Source organism: Somniosus microcephalus, chromosome 12 (assembly GCF_052327205.1).
Source record: "Somniosus microcephalus isolate GS21.2 chromosome 12, FLI_Smic_1.0, whole genome shotgun sequence".
In the NCBI taxonomy this organism is placed as follows: domain Eukaryota; kingdom Metazoa; phylum Chordata; class Chondrichthyes; order Squaliformes; family Somniosidae; genus Somniosus; species Somniosus microcephalus.
This window is the reverse complement of record NC_140998.1, coordinates 57,822,778-57,842,608: the sequence shown is the minus strand read 5'-3', so window position 1 is coordinate 57,842,608 and position 19,831 is coordinate 57,822,778.

Here is a 19,831-nt window from a genome sequence, read left to right as displayed (position 1 = left end):
AATAAAGACTCATTTCTGAAAGAGAATGTTGTTTAATCTAAAGTCTTGTTCAAGACTTTCTACAGCTTTTTACAGAACACACTATGCTGTGATGCATCTAGAATGAAACTGAAAGTAAAACTCCTCTGGACTGCTTGTCTCTCACATGACCTCTGCTGGTCAGGCACAAGTAATCAAAAACACAGACAAATATGCTGTAAGGCATAAGTAATCAAACACAGACAAATATCATCACTATTTGCTGATATCATTACAATACAGACCCCAGCATCTGCAACATTTGACCCCTTGTGACCCCACCTCATTGTTCTTTGATGTAATGTTTTCCTGACTGACCTGTTTGGACACCATTTACACCTTTGATTGCTGTGATTGTCTCTCTGCCGAGGTGTGATAAATGGCAGTTAGAAAGATTACCTGTAAACATCTGACATTATTCACTGACTATATAAGCTGTGTTTTTATACATCTCTCCACTTCACCTGACGATGTAGCAGCGCTCTGAAAGCTTGTGATTTCAAATAAAGCTGTTGGACTATAACCTGGTGTTGTGTGATTTCTTACACACATCTCCAACAAGCGAGACTCTAACCATCTCCCCTTGACATTCAGTGGCATTACCATCACTGAATCCCCCACTATCAACATCCTGGGGGTTACCATTGATCAGAAACTGAACTGGACCAGCCATATAAATACTGTGGCTACAAGAGCAGGCCAGAAGCTGGGAATTCTGCAGCGAGTGTCTCACCTCCTGACTCCCCAAAGCCTTTCCACCATCTACAAGGCACAAGTCAGGAGTGTGATGGAATACTCTCCACTTGCCTGGATGAGTGCAGCTCCAACAACACTCAAGAAGCTCGACACCATTCAGGATAAAGCAGCCCGCTTGATTGGCACTCCATCCACCACCTTCAACATTCACTCCCTTCACCACCAGCGCACTGTGGCTGCAGTGTGTACCATCTACAAGATGCACTGCAGCAACTCACCAAAGCTCCTTCAACAGCACCTTCCAAACCCGCGACCTCTACCACTTAGAAGGACAAGGGCAGCAGACGCATGGGAACATCACCACCTACAAGTTCCCCTCCAAGCCACACACCATCCTGACTTGGACCTGTATCGCCGTTGCTTCACTGCCACTGGGCCAAAATCCTGGAACTCCCTTCCTAACAGCATTGTGGGTGTACCTACACCATATGGACTGCAGCGGTTCAAGAAGGTGGCTCACCACCATCTTCTCAAGGGCAATTAGGGATGGGCACTAAATGCAGGCCTAGCCAGCCAGCGACACCCACATCCCATCAATGAATAAATTTAAAAAAAAAAAACTCTATAAATACCTTCTGTAATTTTAAAAACCTCTATTAGGTCATCCCTTAGCCTTCTCTTTGCAAGAGAAAAGAGACCCAGCCTGTTCATCCTTTCCTGATAGTTCTGGTATCATTCTTGTAAATCTTTTTTGCACTCCCTCCAGTGCCTCTATATCCTTTTTATAATCTGGTGACTGTAACTGTACAAGTGTGGTTTAACCAATGTTCAATACATGTTTAGCATAATTTTTCTACTTTTCAATTCTATCCTTCTCAAAATAAACCCCAGTGCTTGGTTTGCCTTTGTAATGGCCTTATTGATCTGTGTCACAACTTTTAGTGATTTTTTACTTTGCATTCTCTGAACCCTTTGCTCCTCTACCACCTTTAGATACTTATTTTCCAGGTATTATATGACCTCCTTATTTTTCTTACCAAAATGTAATACCTCACAGTTATCTATGTTAAAATTAATTTGCCAATTATATGCCCATTCTGCAAGTTTATTCATGCCTTCTTGTAATTTGTTGCAGTCTTCCTTGGTGTTGACTATCCCTCCCAATTTGGTGTCATCCACAAATTTAGAAATTGTGTTTCTGATTCCAAAGTCTAAATCGTTAATATAAATTGTGAACAACAGTGATCCCAGCGCTGATCCTTGTAGGATCCCACTTCCCACCTTCTGCCACTCTGAATAACTGCTCTTTACCCCTTCTCCCTGTTTTCTGTCTTGCAGCCAACTGGCTATCCATTCTACCAATTGTCCCCTGACTCTGCATACTCTGACCTTATTCATTCGTCTATTATGTGCTCCTTATCGAAGGCCTTTTAGAAATCTAGATATATTACATCTACCACATTACCCTTGTCTAGTCTCTCTGTTACCTCTTCAAAGAATTCAATGAGGTACATCTCTATATATATATATAAAATGCTGGAAATGCTCACCAAGTCAGGCAGTATCTGTGGAGAGAGAAACAGAATTATTGGCCCAGTAATTCAGGTCCCAACGCGTGAACCAAGGGGTTCAGAGGTGGAATGCGTGCGCGCAGGAGTCTGCGCGTGCGCGCTGAAATTCCTTTTTTTTTATAGGGTTGCCTGTGCGTTAAGGCCTCCAGTTTTTACGCAAGAAAAAAGCAGACGTAAGTACTTAGTTTTAAAAGGTAAGTGGTCTATTAATTAAAGTTAGAAATTTTTTTCCACAGGTTTATTATTTTTAAAGACTTTACAGTAAGGTAAGTGTATTTTTAGACCCGATTTTTAAAAAAATTATTTTTTTCAAAAATTAGAAAAATTGTTTAACTTAGTTTTTTACAGTTATTAATAGTTCATTTAATTAGTGGGATTTTTAAAAACTTTTATTTGAAGTTTAAGTACTGTTTTGGGTGCCCGGAGTTTTCATGAGTTTGACAGTTCTTACTATCAAACTCATGAATGAACTTTTGCAACCTCAGATTGGTTGCCCAGTGCTCACGTGATCCCAGCCAGCTCATCGAACTAACTACGCTGCTGGATCATGCAAGCACAGTGCGCCGGGAGCTGAACCGGGCCACTGACAGGAAATCCACGCAGGGCCAGGCTTCAACTGTCGGTGCGCTATATAAGTGTAGGTCGGGGGCTTGCACCCGCGGGAAGCCCCCGACACCAATTTCTGGGCCAATGTTTCAGATGGATGACATTTTGTCAGAACTGTTTTTTATGTTTTGCAGGGGTAAAAGTTACAAGTAACTTATTTTTAAACTGTGAAAAATAAGCCAATTATTCAGTATTGCATATCTAATGTGTAAATATATATCTGGGCAGCTAAAGGATAATGATATCCTCTAACATCGGAGCTTATATAACATTTGTTAACTAATCTGACAGCATTTCTACTGCTTTTGTAGGCTATGCGAACACTGCTCGCACACTCATTATAAATTCATTAAATAGCAATTGATGTGAGCATGTTTCACTATTCATGAACAAAAGCGTTTTTCAGTCTGTTGAGTGCTTAATGAACACTGCAACCAAAATAGGGATTTCTGCTTCAAAAGATGGTTGCAGAATATTACAATCATGGAAACAAAGCTGATATTCTAATATACATAATCTTATTCCAGCTTTTTCATTTCCTTTATAAAGTATTTTGGAACAACTACTTTCATTGGTGTAAATTCATTCTTCTGTGTTTTAACTCACTAAATAGATTGCTGGACATTATTTCCATAAAGGAAAAAAAACATTATTGTAAAAATATAGCAAACCAGTTTGTATCTTGAACCGTGTGTTACCATTCACCATCTGGCTGGCTACCTTCCTACAGTCACTGTTAAAATATTTTTGTGCCATCTGATCTGAGGAACATTTTGTGAAAATGGACAGATTGTCAAAATAATCTAGAGAAGTGATGTTTAATGCCATTGTGATTTATGTGTAATGGATTATTGCTCCACATCATCAGCTCTTAAAATGAGCAAGTAAAGTCCTTGATTACTGGGCTATGAGTTAAATTAGGCTGATAAGTCATACATGTTTAAATAAATACAAATTATAGAAACTGAAATCATTACCACAAAATGTGCAAACTCGTTGTTACTGAGAAAGCATTGCTTTGTCATTTACTGTGAAAAGCCAAATCTACAGCTTTGTTAATTAACTGTAGCTTGGCAACCAAAAAATATCCCCTTTTGTGGATACTGGTGCTCAGGAAATAAGGAAATGATAAAACTTGACTTCTTTGCCAATGATGAAAGTTCATCAGAAACCTTAATAATCTCAATAATCAATTGCTCCACATCGTGAGCCACAGAAGTGGGTAGGAAAAAACACTTTCATTTTTGCAGAAAATGGCGTGTCCGTCAAAATTTCAAAGGAGATTTGGCATTTTCATTGATGGTGTGTGAAAACTGTATTTTCTGGAGCAGTAGGTGCAATAGCGTTGGCCAGGGCACCCCAATTTTTGCCTACTGCGGTGGAGGTGCCAGGAAGGAGATCCTCTTTCCCTCAAATTCAACAGTGACTCCACTTCAAAAGTACTTCATTGGCTGTAAAGCACTTTGAGACGTCCGGTGGTCGTGAAAGGCGCTATATAAATGCAAGTCTTTCTTTTCTTTTTCTTTTCAAATGGCAGATGTGTGCCATGACAAATAAGAGGCAGCTGAGCAGGTCATTGCCGGCAGCATCATTCTCAGGACCTGGTTGCAGTGGAGGAAATAAATTAACATCCTTACCACGACTGCGACGGTAAGACTCCTCGTCACACCTCTCTTATTCTGATACAGCTGTGCAATACCATACATTTCCTGCAGCACAACCAATCCTTCCATCCCCCGACTTCACAAGCCTCTCCTCTGATCATAACAGGATACTTCACAACACCTCCTTCTGCATGTAGTCACACATTTAACACCTGCCACTGCCCTCAAAATTGGCACAAACAACATTCTCATTTTATTGTGTTTGGGCTTGGGTTAATTTTCACATTATGTTAAGTTCCTTGATGCTTTCCAACATTACAACAATAAGCACACTTCAAAAGTACTTAATTGGGTGTAAAGCATTTGGGACAACATGAGGTCATGAATGGTGCTATATAAATGCAAGTTCTGGCTGCTTTTCACAATGTATACACTTTCTTTAATCCAACAACTTCCCCCTTCTTGCACACACTTGCAGCTTCTTCCTTTTACCAAGCACACTATGCTAAGCTGCTTCAGACTTCTTCACAATCCTTTCACAGGCCGCACACGAACCCACCTCCAGGAAAAGCTGGCACACGACAGAAGGGAGGCTGGAAGGACTGGGGGAGGTGTAGACACATTGCAAACGCTCACTCCACATTATTGCCAGAGGGAGGGCATGCAGTGTTGGAGATTGCAAGGCTGGAGGCCATGTACAGCAAGTGTTTGGCCATTTTCCTTCCTTTACTGTTTCCACTTAACTTTCAATTTCTCTCTCTCTCTCTCACACACACACACACACAACGTGACACCCTGGGGCTGCATTGCACTGCCACACATCTGCTACAGCTTACCATTGTCATTACATTCTAATCCTTGTTCCTCTCCCCTTTTTGTAGGTCATTCCAAAGCATGATGTGCTGCTGCATAGAGGAGTGGCACTACTCTCCTAAAAATGCAGTCTTCCAAGCACCAGCACAGAGTTCGGCACACTGAGTAGCATAAATAGTGAGTTAGAGGGGTTTGCATAGGATGATTTGCTCAGCATAAGTGAGCACACATAGGTGCACGTGGAAAGGACAGCCCAGGAAAGGGCTCGCCAGAGGGTAAACTCGGGTCCTAGCTCTGCTGAAGAGGACAAGATACAAACTTTAAGGCAGACTATGCACCAACAATTGCTCAATGCATTGGGCAGCCCGCTAGGATGTTATTGGCGCATGTCAGAGATGGTGGAGAAATCACTACCAACTTGTGGTTCTGGCTCACGGTACCAACACTCTACAGTCAATCTTGGAGCGTGTAGGTACCTCAATCTACACTGTAGCTAGTCCCTCTGCACAGGTGTCTGTGTCACTGGTAGTAGCATTTCTCAGGAATACTCGTACTGGCGCCATTCAGCCTCTGAGCTCAACCAGCTTCCTTACTTTGGATAGCCTGAGAGACCAAATGGATCAGGATTTCAGTCACATCACAGATTTCCTACAGTCTGCTCTCCTGCAGATCTTTAGGAGTGGGGATCCACAGCCCCAAAGCAGGGCAGTCATGCTATGGAAGTGGAACCTGTTTCCCTCTCTCAGGATGACAGTATGTTTGCACCCTCGAAACCCCCTCAACCAATACCCACCCTGGTGGCTAGAATGCCAGCTGGGCCAAACTGTCCCAGCAACTGCTGAGATGCTGCCATTATTCAGCTGGGCCCACTCAGGTCTAGGTTCCAACAGCTGCCAACTACGACAATCTCAAGAGCCCTTATCTAAGCCACGGCAGTCTTCCACCTCTCATGCTGAAGCTACTGGGGGAGCAGCATAGGTAGTAGTAGAATAGGTAAGAAATCACTTAAGGCAGGCATTACAGGCTCACATCTGGGTGTCAACTAATTTGTAGGCATATTTGTTAGCTGAAAAAAGAAAAAAACATTTTGCAATCTTTGTGTTCCTGTGGCAGCTAGTGACCCTGCAGTGCAAGGTGACATGTAAATGAATGTTGGTCTTTAGGCAGAAGCAGTTTATTGGAGGGTGAAAGGACTGGGACCGAGGCTGAAAATGGTTGTTAATACAGGAGAGGGGGCAAGAATTGTTCAGCTGGAATACTGTTCAGCGAGCTGCTGCCGCAGACACCATCCTTGATGTCATCTGTGTCATTTTCGTCAACTGGTTGAAGGCCTTCATGCAATGGTGGCTCCATTTGCAGAGCAAAGTTGTGCAACATGTAACAAACTACAACGATACAGGACACTGTCACTGAGCTGTATTGGAGGAGGCCACCAGATCTGTCCAGGTGGATGTATTGCTCAAGAACATAAGAGATAGGAGCAGGGGTAGGCCATACGGCCCCTCAAGCCTGCTTCGCCATTCAATAAGATCATGGCTGATCTTTGGCCTCAACTCCACCCTCCCACCCAATCTCCATATCCCTTGATTCCCCTAGAGTCCAAAAATCTATCGATCTCAGCCTTGAATATATTCAAAGACTCAGCATTCACAGCCCTTTGGGGCAGAGAATTCCAAAGATTCACAACCTCTGAGTGAAGAAATTTCTCCTCACCTCAGTCCTAAATGGCCGACCCCTTATCATGAGACTATGCCCCCTAGTTCTAGACATCTCCAGCCAGGGGAAACAACCTCTCAGCATCTACCCTGTCACTCCCCTCAGAATCTTGTTTGTTTCAATGAGATCACCTCTCATTATTCTAAACTCCAGAGAGTAAAGGCTTAGTTTACTCAATCTCTCCTCATAGGGCAGTCCTCACATCCCAGGAATCAATCTAGTGAACCAGGAGTGAGCCTTTGGCGCAGTGCTAACATTCCCGCCTGAAGGAGCAGGTTTCGAACTCCACTCCAGACAGTCCCGGTGACTGGAGCCGGAGCTCCGGCTTTGAATTCTGCATTGACATCCATCGGGATACACTCGTCCAGTGGGTGTGGGTGGCCCCCCTCCTCATATGGGTTGAGGGAGTGCTTAAAAGCCTCCCGTCGTATAGGACTAACCACTCTATTGGCTGGGATAAAGATGGTTACGGCCACGGAAGGAGCTTTAACATCGCGGCCTGTCAGACTGTTAATCAGCCTGTGAATCCTTCCACTACTTCACACTTTGGGGAACAGCGAGAAGACACAAAAATGATGATGCTCCAGTGAACATTCGTTGCACCACCTTTAAGGCAAGTATCTCCTTCCTTAGGTACAGAGACCAAGGGCTGGATTTTCATTGAGGAAGCGGGTAGGAGGTGGGACTACAACTTTCGAAGTTGTAGTCCCGCCTCCATCGAGTTCTAGCCAACCCACGGATTTTGACTTGATTGACCTTGCTGAGCCCGCCCAGCAGGCTCAGCAGGCCAATTAAAGGCCACCCGGCAACAGGTGACATCACAGATTGATATTTCATCTGTCAAGACCTTTTGACAGATGAAATATCAGCGTTCAACAGCTGTTTGAAGCTGTCAAACACTGACAATCTGTACTCTAAGTTAATTCCTTCCTCTCAGGGTGATTTAGAGATCTCTCCGGAACAGAAAGCCGAATGCTGCAATTTTTGACAGATCGCGGCCATTCTGCTTTCTGTGCCGGTGAGATGAGAGACTCCAGAGACTGAAGGAAGGAAGGCTGTAAAGGTAAGTAAAACTTCTTTAAACACTTTACACACACCAAACACACTTACCTCTGCACTCATGCACCCAGCACTCACCTGAACACCGGACATCTCGACCCCTCCAAGCCCTTCAGACCAACAGCCCGCCTCGCCAACTTGGCGTGGTTTGGAGCCGTTGGGAATCCCACATTTCACCAATAAAAATAGGGATTAGGTTAAAAACTGCCTGTTTACTATCTGTTAACAGGAAGTTAATTGGCACTAATCCCCTTCCCGCCTCGGGGAGGCAGGTCACAGTGCGGGTTGGGTACCCGCTACCTTTGAAACTGGCATGGAGGCAGGTTTGGGGTGGGATGGGTTCGTGCCCCCCGATTTTGGGATTTTAACCCCCCACACGCATCCAATCCTGCCTCCACGGCCCAATGATAATCCTGCCCCAAAACTCTACACAGTAATCCAGGTGTAGTCTCAACAAAGCCCTATATAATTGTAGCAAGACTTCCTTACTCTTATACTCCAACCGCCTTGCAATAAAGGCCAACGTACCATTTGCCTTCCTAATTGTTTGCTGTACCAGTATGCTAGCTTTCTGTGTTTCCTGTACAAGAACACCCAAATCCCTCTAAACACCAACATTGAATAGTTTCTCAATGTTTAAAAAATATTCTGTTTTTCTATTCTTCCTAACAAAGTGAATAACCTCACATTTTCCCACGTTATACTCCATCTGCCACCTTTTTGCCCACTCACTTAGCCTGTCTATATCCCTTTGCAGGTTCTCTGGGCTGGATTTTGTCATTGGGGCGGGCTGGGGACGTGTCATCCGCTTTTCGTGTTATCCACCCAATTCCAAATCGATGTGGGAGATTGATGCGATTTTCACATAATTGGGCAATTGAGTTCCAGCCTGTGGGAACCCATGGCCCAATTAGTTTTATCAGTCTGAAACTCGCCTCCGATGATGTCATCATTGCTGCTGCATTTAAGGTCTGCAAGAAGCCTTGCTTCTTCTGCAGACTGCCAACCTTTTGGCCTTTGCAGTGAAAGGGACCTGGAGGCAGAATGAGCAGAGGGAGACCTAAGTCTGCTCCCAGGTTTGATGACGTCACCCTGCAAGCTTTAATGGAGGGAGCAAGTGCTAGTAAGGAGGTGCTCTTCCCTTCTTCAGGGAGGAAGAAGCCTCCCCAGCAGACGAAGGCTGTGTGGGTTGTTAAATCCGTGAATCTTGCTGTATGGTGTCCTTCAATAAATAGACAGAGACTGCAGAGGAACAATCAACAGGTGTTTACTGGATGAGGGTTACTCTAAAACTAACAGTACAGATCCCTACTCAGGGTTTATATACAGGTGTGGTCACTGCCGGTACTGCAGTATACAGGAGCTGTAAAAAGTAGTTCTCCCCTTAAAGGTACATACACTACAATTCCTCCCCTTTTAGATTAACAGTACCATAACATTCATTTAACAGTTAACACTTTTAACATGCAACATTAACTGAAAATAGTCCATTTATAAATTCAGTCTTTGGGGTGGCTTCCTGATCCTTTCTGGATAGCGCCTTTCCTGAGTGTCTTGCTCTTGGTGCGGAGGTGATTCCGCCCCCCTGTCGTCGGTTGGTTCATCAGCTTCCGATGCTACTGTTTCTGGGGTAGATGCTACCTGTATGTCGGGTTCATCACCAGGTACGCGAGATATGGGGTTGACTCGTTCCTGTGATGCTAGGATCTGGTCGACATGGCGTCTCACAATGTTCTCCCCAACATCCACTGTGTACATTAGTGGCCCCTGCCGTGTGCATATCGTTCCTGGTTGCCATTTCTCTGTTCGGTAGTCGCGGGCCAAGACTGGTTGCCCTACATTGAAGCTCTTTGTCGGCTTCTCATTGATGTGCTGGAATTGCTTACTCTCAACATCTCTTCGTACATTTGGTCTGAGCAAATCCAGACGAGATCTCAACCTTCGGTTAAAGAACATCATGGCCGGGGTCTGGTTGGTAACTGCATGTGTCGCATTTCGGTAGGCTAACAGGAAATTGTCCACCTTATGCTGCAGTGGAATGTCGTCATCGCACATGGCCCTTACTGCCTTTTTAAAGGTTTGTACGAACCTCTCAGCCAATCCATTTGTGGCTGGATGATACAGGGCGGATGTGTAATGCCTTACCCCATTCCTTCTCATAAATTTCCGAAACTCTTCGGACACAAACTGTGGTCCGTTCCAGAGCAAATCTGCTCTGGCAAGCCGTTCCTGGCAAATATGGTCCGTAGGACTGCAATCGTTTTCTCCGTGGTGATGGAGGACATTTTGATCGCCTCAGGCCATTTCGAGTGCGCATCCATGGCTATTAAGAACATTGAGTCCATGAATGGACCAGCAAAATCAATATGCACCCGTTGCCATGGAGAGGAGGGCCACTCCCATGGGTGTAGAGGGGCATGTGGTGGTGCATTTTGGACCTTCTGGCATCCTGAGCAGCTCTTTGTCAGGTCCTCGATTTGCTGATCGATCCCCGGCCACCACACATAAGCCCTAGCAAGGCTTTTCATTTTCACCCCTCCCAGATGGCCTTCATGAAGCTCATTGAGCACTCTCTCCCTTAACTTGGGTGGAATTACCACTCGGGCTCCACACATCAAGGTCCCCTGGCATACTGACAGCTGTTCTCTTCTGGATGAGACTGCTGGCAACAGTGAGTCGCCATGTGTTGGCCATCCCTTCACCGTCAAATCATATACCCGAGACTGTGTCGGGTCATTTCGGGTCTCCTTCTCTATATCCCCTTATTTACTGGCAAGCGTTCAATTATAGCCGAATAAAATATTTCGACAGGGTCCATTGCTGGTGCTTCCTCCGCAGTAGGCAGTGGCAGGCGTGATAGCCCATCAGCGTTTCCATGCTGTTTCGTGCCCTTATATTCGATTTCATATTGGTTCGCCCCTAGAAAAAGGGACCATCTTTGTAGCCGTTGCGCAGTCATCACCAGAACGCCCTTCTTTGGATTAAAGATGGAGACAAGTGGTTGGTGGTCAGTCAGCAAGGTGAACTTCTGTCCATGCAGATAGTGGTTGAACTTTTTCACTCCCGACACTAGGCTGAGGGCTTCCCTGTCAATCTGGGCGTAGTTACGCTCGGCTGAGGTTAGTGACCGAGACGTAAAGGCTACTGGCCTCTCCAAGCCACCCGGGAATTTGTGCGACAGCACTGCTCCAATACCATAGGGTGATGCATCACACGCCAACCGAATTGGTAGTGCTGGGTTGAAATGAGCCAACACCTCTTTTGATGTGATCAATTCTTTGCACTTCTGGAAAGCTCGTTTATATTCGTCATTCCACTTCCATGGTACCCCCGTTTGCAGTAGGGTGTTCAGTGGGTGTAGTACTGTAGACAAATTCGGCAAGAACTTATGGTAGTAGTTCACCAGCCCGAGGAACGACCTCAGTTGTGACACATTTTCTGGTGCTGGAGCCTTGACTACTGCCTCAATCTTTTCAGGGGACTTATGTAACCCCTCTTCATCAATAACATGGCCACAATACGAGATCTGCTTCTGGAAAAACTCGCATTTGTGGCGATTAGCTCGGAGCCCATATTCCTTCAATCTAGTGAGCACCTGCTCCAGGTTGGCGAGGTGATCACTGTCATTTTCGCCCGTGACCAGGATGTCATCCAAATAACACTGGGTCCCTGGTATCCCTTGCAGGACTTGATCCATTGCTCTTTGCCAAATAGCCGGAGCTAATGCTACCCCGAACACCAGCCGGTTGTATTGGTAGAGACCTTTGTGAGTGTTGATTGTGAGGTACTGTTTCGAGGCTTCTTCTACCTCCATTTGCAGGTACGCCTGGGCCAGATCAATCTTAGTGAAGCATTTTCCTCCAGACAGCGAGGCGAAAATATCTTCAATCCGCGGAAGCGGATATTGTACCATGTGAAGGACTGGGTTCACTGTCACCTTAAAGTCCCCACAGATGCGAACCTTCTTTGGTTCCCCAGGCGTATTACTCAACGACCTCTTCATTACAGGAATGATGGGTGTAGCCCACTCACTCCAGTCCACTTTGGACAGTACTTCAGAACGTTCCAACCCTTCCAGTTCTGCTTCGACGACTGGGCGGATCGGATAAGGCCTTAAAAAACTTTGGGCTTGTATTTTCCTCTATTTTGATCGTCGCTGTTATGCCTTTTAGTGTTCCGAGTCCCTCCTGGAACACTTCTTGTGCGTCAGTTAGCATTTTTGACAGTCGTCCAGGTGTGATGTCGTCATCCTTTTTGGCATCTACCGTCAGTGCTTGTATGGAATGCCAATCTAACTGTACCTTCCGGATCCATTCACGTCTGGCAATACATATAGGTCCATTTTTGGTGTTTCCTTGCCGTTGTATATCACGTTCACCCTTATTTTTCCTTTGGGGTAGACTTTTTGCCCCGTGTACGTCTTCAAGACAATCTCTGTATCTCTCAAGGGTATATGTGAGAATAGCCGCTCGTAGTCCCTTCGGTTTATGACTGTTAGGGCTGATCCTGTGTCCAATTCCATTTTCAGTTGGACTCCGGCTATCTTGAGCGTGACCCAGATAGTTTGGTGATCCTCCATTTTGATTACATTATGTAGTTTCAGACACCGCAGCTCCTTGCTTCCGGAGTCTGTATCACTTTTCTGTTCATCTGAACTACTCTCCGTCACCTTATGTACCTTTTTGTACTTCTCCTGTGGAGATTTCTTGCTACTGGTTTTCTTTCCCGACCTGCAGACTCTTGCTATGTGTCCTACTTTTCCACACTGTCTGCACACTTGGTCCTTGAACCAACAATCCTTATGGTTGTGTGTTGTTCTGCCGCAGCGATAACACTTCACTGCTCCATATGACATTTCATTTGTGCCATATTCTTATGGTCTCCGTTGTATCTCTGCAGCGCCCCGTGCGGCTGCTTCGTGTGATACTGCCATGCTGAAAGCCTTGTCCAGCGTAAGATCCGTTTCTGATAGAAGCCGTTTCTGGGTTCCTTCACTTTGAAGCCCACACACAAACTTGTCCCTTAAAGTATCTGCTAGTCCTGTTCCAAACTGGCAGTGTTTCGATAGCTTGCGCAGTTCCGTTAAATACTCAGCATTACCTTCGTCTTTATGCTGGTTCCTTTTGTGAAACTTAAATCTTTCTGCTATCAGCAGTGGTGTGGGGTTTAAGTGGTCCTGTAGGATTGCCACTATGCTTTCAAAATCCTTTTCCACTGGCTTCTCTGGGGTTACTAGGTTTCGCAGTAAGCCGTATGTTTTTGCACCCATGGAATTCAACAATACCAGTGCTTTCCTGGCATCTGGCACTTCATTCGCCTTGCAGTACACCTCTATGCATCCTACATATGTCGCCCAATCTTCGACTTCATTGTCGAACGCTGTGACACAACCACTCTTCGGCATACCTGTGTGTGGTTAGACTGGCTAAAAATGGCATCTCCCGCGCTCTCCCTTCTTCTCTGCTGGCTCAAAGTGGCGTCTCCCACGCTTTCCTTTCTTCTCCGCTGCGGCTCAAAGTGGCGTCTCCCACGCTTTCCTTTCTTCTCCGCTGCGGCTCAAATGGCGTCTCCCGCGCTTTCCTTTCTTCCCCCCCGCGGACGCTGCTCGGCCCTTGATCACCGGCCGCGCTCTGTGCGTTTTCCTGTGTGCCTCTCTCGTTGACACCGCTCGGTCCTGAACCCCGGCTGCGCCCTGTGCGCTTTACCCTCTCTCTGCTCCCGTCGACGCTGCTCGGCCTTTTCCTGTGCCGTCAGTCGGCTCCAGCCGCCGCTGTGCGGGAAGGGTCTGCACCGTATCTGTTGCCAGCCCGTCTCGCTGGAGTCTCCGCTGGATGGTCGACGCCCGTGCTGGTGGAATCGGCCTTCTTCTGCAGAGTTGCAGGTAGGTTCAAATCGACTCGTCGCCAATGTTAAATCCGTGAATCTTGCTGTATGTTGTCCTTCAATAAATAGACAGAGACTGCAGAGGAACAATCAACAGGTGTTTACTGGATGAGGGTTACTCTAAAACTAATAGTACAGATCCCTACTCAGGGTTTATATACAGGTGTGGTCACTGCCGGTACTACAGTATACAGGAGCTGTAAAAAGTAGTTCTCCCCTTAAAGGTACATACACTACATGGGTCCAGGTGGCCCAGGAAGTGAACTCGTTGTCCCTCATCCACAGAACCTGGCTTCAGTGCAGGAAGAGGTTTCATGACCTTCTGCACACTGGAAAAGTGAGTATGGCTTTGCCATCACCCTCAATCTGATCCCCATTGCCTCTCCTTACCAGCACTCAGCTTCAGCAACCGCTTCCTCTACACCCCACTTTACACTGACATCCCTGCACCCTTAACCATTCCCTCTCTCTCTATGGTCACCTTCACCTAACAATTTGACTATGCAGCCCTCACACTTCCTATCGCTGTGATGCTATGAAAACAACTCACAAAACACAGGGAGGGCCCTTGGTCTTGCCAACTCACTCCATCTTTGTCTCCTTCTAAGCATCTATGCTTTGGATTCTCTACACTCACTTCCTCATTCTCACTCAAACTCCACTTGTCTCCCTCATTGCAGGAAAAGAGAGCTCACAATAAGAGGGAAAGAGCGAGGACAGGAGGAGGGCCACCCTCAGTAGCCCACCTCACCTCTTGGGAGGAGGCGGTCCTGGAGATAGTGGGACTCGAGGACGATGCGCAAGTGGGGGACGGACAGACGGGTGCATCAGAGAAAGCTGGTGACAGAATAGGTTTTCATCTCTCTCATTGACATTGCATGAGTCGCTGATAATGATTCTGAAGCTCTAACAGATGGACTTATGATCATCTGCAATATGCAATGTGCATGTAACCTTGGCCTCACATCTCTGGCTCTTTCCTTCACTCCCCCACAGGACCATCGCAAGCACCCGTCCCCACTATCCAGGAGGAACAGGCTGAGTCTCCAGACTCCTCAGAGGAAGCTGCAATCTCTGAGGGTGCAGCGTCAGCAGAATTCAGCCAACCCAGCACCAGCGCAGACACTCTCACCTCGGTGGGACCATCGCGAGATAGAGTAGTGTTGTCACCTGGTGTATCACAGCTCACAAGTGAGCATCAGCAGATTGTGGAGACAGGGACAGCAGTGGAAAGTCCTAGTCGGAGGGCGCAGGACTCTTCCAGCTCGGCTCAGCTGCATGTCGACCCTTTGCCTTTGGGTCCATCCAGAAGAAAAGTGGTGCTGGAACTCCAGGAACAGGTGCAGGAGTTTCTGGCAGGTTTTCCAGGGTCGCTGCGAGTGTGGAGCGAATGGAGGAGTCCATCACTAACATGAGCAGAGCCTTTAATCTACATATAGATTGAGCTAACCAAATTAGTAACAATACTGTGGAGGAGGAATTCCTGGAGTGTTTACGGGATGGTTTCCTGGACCAATATGTCGAGGAACCAACCAGAGATCAGGCCATCTTAGACTGGGTATTATGTAACGAGAAAGGATTAATTAGCAATCTTATTGTACGAGGCCCCTTGGGTTGGAGCGATCATAATATGATCGAATTCTTCATTAAGATGGAGAATGAAGTAGTTGACTCCGAGACTAGGGTCCTGAATTTAAATAAAGGAAACTATGATGGTCTGAGGTGCGAGTTGGGTAGGATTGATTGGGGAATGTCACTCAAAGGGTTGACGGTGGAAAGGCAATGGCAAACATTCAAAGACCGCATGGATGAACTACAGAATTTGTTCATCCCAGTTTGCCATAAAAATAAAACAAAAAAGGTGACTCAACCGTGGCTAACAAGGTAAATTAGACATAGCATAAGATCCAAGGAGAGGACATAAAAATTGGCCAGAAAAAGCAGTAAACCTGAGGATTGGGAGCAGTTTAGGATTCAACAAAGGAGGACAAAGGGTTTAATTAAGAAGGGGAAAATTGAATGAGAGTAAGCTTGTACTGCAAAAGCTTTTATAGATATGTGAAGAGAAAAAGACTGCTGAAGTCAAGCGTGGGTCCCTTGCAGTCAGAATCAGGGGAATTTATAATGGGGAACAAAGAAATGGCTGACCAATTAAATACATATTTTGGTTCTGTCTTCACAAAGGAGGACACAAATAACCTCCCAGAGATGTCGGGGAGCATAGGGCCTGATAAAAGGGAGGAACTGAAAGAAATCAGTATTCGTAGGGAAATGGTGTTTGGGAAATTGATGGGATTGAAGGCAGATAAATCCCCAGGGCCTGATAATCTACATCCTAGGGTACTTAAGGAAGTGGCCCTAGAAATAGTAGATGCATTGCTGGTCATCTTCCAACATTCGATGGAATCTGGAACAGTACCCATGGATTGGAGGGTAGCTAATGTTACCCCACTATTCAAAAAAGGTGGACGAGAGAAAATGGGGAATTACAGACTGGTAAGCCTGACATCGGTAGTGGGGAAAATGCTAGAGTCCATTATAAAAGATGTAAAGCAGAGCACTTGGAAAACAGTGACAGGATCGGACAAAGTCAACATGGATTTACAAAAGGTAAATCGTGCTTGACTAATCCGGAATTTTTTGAGGATGTAACTGGTAAAATAGATAAGGGAGAACCAGTGGATGTGGTGTATTTGGACTTTCAGAAGGCTTTTGATAAGGTCCCGCATAAGAGATTAGCGTGTAAAGTTAAGGCACATGGGATTGGGGGCAAGGTATTGACTTGGATAGAGAACTGGTTGGCAGACAGAAAGCAAAGAGTTGGAATAAACGGGTCTTTTTCCGAGTGGCAGGCAGTGACTAGTGGGGTACCGCAGGGATTGGTCCATGGATTCACAATATGGCCTAGAAATTCATTATAGCCACTTTTGGGGCGGTAAAGTCGGGCAGCTGCTAAAGTTTGCGCCCGGCGCAAATTCGAGGCCACTTCTCCGATACTCATTAGCTTCGCCCTAAGAGTTTGCTCGAGCGCTAAAACTGGCGATGCACGCCTCTCTTTAGGCGCTAAGCCGGAGGTGCTGAGCAAGAGCGCCGAGGCCGGGCGCAGCGCAGGTGCGGCCATTTCTTGATTGACAGCAGACACCCTGGCGCCGGCCAGCTCTTAAGGGGGAAGGGTCGACTTGGTCTGCTGCCACGCCCTGGATAGTGGAGCCCTGCAGCTAGGCCTGAACACTGCTGCTGGACCCAAATAGCGCCTGAAACCATGGAGAAAGCCCGTGAATGAGCGCAGCGCTTCTCAGAGCTTGATCTGAGGGTGCTGGTTGGTGCTGTGGAGAAGAGACACCATATTTTGTTTCCGGACAATGGCAGGAAGCCGCCGGCTCGCGTCTACCAGAGAGCCTGGAGGTATGTCGCCACCAAGGTGTCATCCAACAGCGAGGTCCCCAGGAGCGGTGTCCAATGCCGCAAAAAGCTGAATGACCTCGCCAGGATTGTCAGGGTGAGTACCCTTTCCAGTGTCCTCCTCATCCTTGCATGTGCACCTCACATTATGGGCAAAGGGACCTGAAAGCCCTAACGGCCAGCCCTCATGCAGCAGCTATGGGACACTCATGAACATCAATTGCACATTGTGCACTTAACACACTGGCCAGGCTATTCGACCATGGGAGTCAGTGCACACAAGATCAGGGCTACACACTGGCCAGGCTATTCGACCATGGGAGGCAGTGCACACAAGATCAGGGCTACACACTGTACTTGGAGGCCGTCCTTTCTCTTGCAGGCCAAGCTGGCCAATAATAAGAGGAGCCGGAATGCGACCGGAGGAGGCGGACCCCAGATCCAGCCGCTCACCGAGCTGCAACATCACTTGGAGCGCATCATTGTTGCCCGGGTGATTGGCCCCGTTGCATCTGGAGATGCCGACATTGTTCTGGGCACCAATGGTAAGGACATCACGTTTTGGACCTCTCTCGTCCCACTTGCGCATCAGATCTACATCCTTTGCCACTGTCCGACCAATGCGCTGAATGCCACCACTCATGCATCCCTTGCTGACGCCCTCTCCTCACTCTAAAGCTACTCTTGTGCCTTCCTGCTTTCAGATGGTGAGGAGGTGGTCCCTGAAGTTGCCAGTGACAGCCCCTCAGAAGAGGAGGAGGAGGAGGAGCAAGAGGAAGGCGGCCCATCAGGGAACCCTCAGCCACGGCAACCCATGCCAATGTAGGGGACACGTCTTCCCTGGAGGGGAGCGTGGGGGAAGTGTCGGAGGAGAGGGTAGCTCCTGGGACCAGCGGCCTGCAGAAACGCGGGAGGGGGGTGGAAGCTCAGCGGCCTTCTCCCCAGAGGGGGGAAGGGTCGGAGGGGAGTCCAATTGCTGGGCCCAGCGGCGTCCAGCAATGCAGGAAGGGTCGGCCAGCTCGGCGGCCTTCTCCCCAGAGGGAGAGTCCGGCTGTAAAGTCTGTGAGTTGTTTAGTTAATTAATACACAGACTACCAGAGTAACTTAAAACAGGACTTTACTATTCGAAGGTCAGGGCGAATCTGCCAAATAAATCCTGACACAGCACTTATATACCGGTGTGGTCACCGTCGGTATTACAGTATACAGAAGCCAACAAAGTAGTGCCACACCTAAAATAGTTCTCTTAAAGGTGAACGGTTACATACAATGGTTTTCTTAAAGGTAGACGGATACATACACTACACTGGCCTCCAGTCCGGAGACGGCCAACGCCGAGGAGATGCGCCGCCTCGAGGACTTGTCCACGGACTCGGAGCGCCGGCACACGGAGCTCATGGGGGTAGTGGCACGGTTGCCTGAGGCCATCGAGTCCCTGTCTTGGAGTGTGACCGAGTTCGGGGCCTCACAGGCCACCAGTCGGGCGGAATTCGGGGCAGCTCAGGCAGCGAGTGGCCAGGTGATCAGTGGTGCCGTGCAGTCACTGGGTGCTCTGATGCGGTCACTGAACAGGTCAACACGGGCACTCACTGCTGCCACACTCGCTGTGTCAGCCAGGCATCGCCAGGGCACCCGGCGCGCTGCAGCAGCACAGCGGTCTGTCCCTCGGCAGATTGGTGCGCATTCTGCAGTGCTGGCCCGGCCGAGTGCCAGTGTCTCAGGCGGCCAGCGAGCGCCTGCCATCCGCCAGCTTGCCCCCACTCCTCCAGCCGCCACTGCCACTCCCCCAGTGGAGCTGCCAGGAGCTGCTGCAGCGACTGATGCTGGCCAGCCACAGCTGCAGCATTCACCAGCCGGCCCCTCGACGGCCAGACCTCGTCTAGGCCGACCCCCAAGGGCATCTGCCGTCACGACATGTGCCCCTCAGGAGCCTGCCCCCAGCCTTGCAGCAGCCAATGGCCTCACTTTGAGGAGGAGCAGCAGGGCGTGCAGGGGCCGCCAAAGTTGGCAGAAGGCATCGCCCCCGCGGGCCACTAAGTAGAGGGTGTGTCCAAATGTTGTGTTTTCTGGAATGTGTGTTTTGTGAAGGCCGAGGATGAAGGCCATTTTTGGTTACATCTTTTGTTAATGCTCCCCAGGTTGTGGGAGTGAGTCATGTGTGTGAGTGTTTTTTGGGGGTCTCGTCTGTTTTTGGTTTTCATGTGGGAAGGGCCCTGAGTTTGTACAATAAAGCATTTTATTTATTCACATTGTCCATGTTTGATCTTTGAAGTGTTTGTTACCTTAACTGGCTGACGGCTTGCGGAGCGGCTGCAATCATGTTGTTTCATTGGCACAAGCCATTCCCTGACAGGGGGCCTAGAAGTGACGGTCAATAAGCCGCCGATGGGCGGCCCTTGGACCTTCTGCCTCCCTCCTGGGCTGGTACTCCTCGTCCTCCTCCTCCTCCTGCTCCTCCTCCTG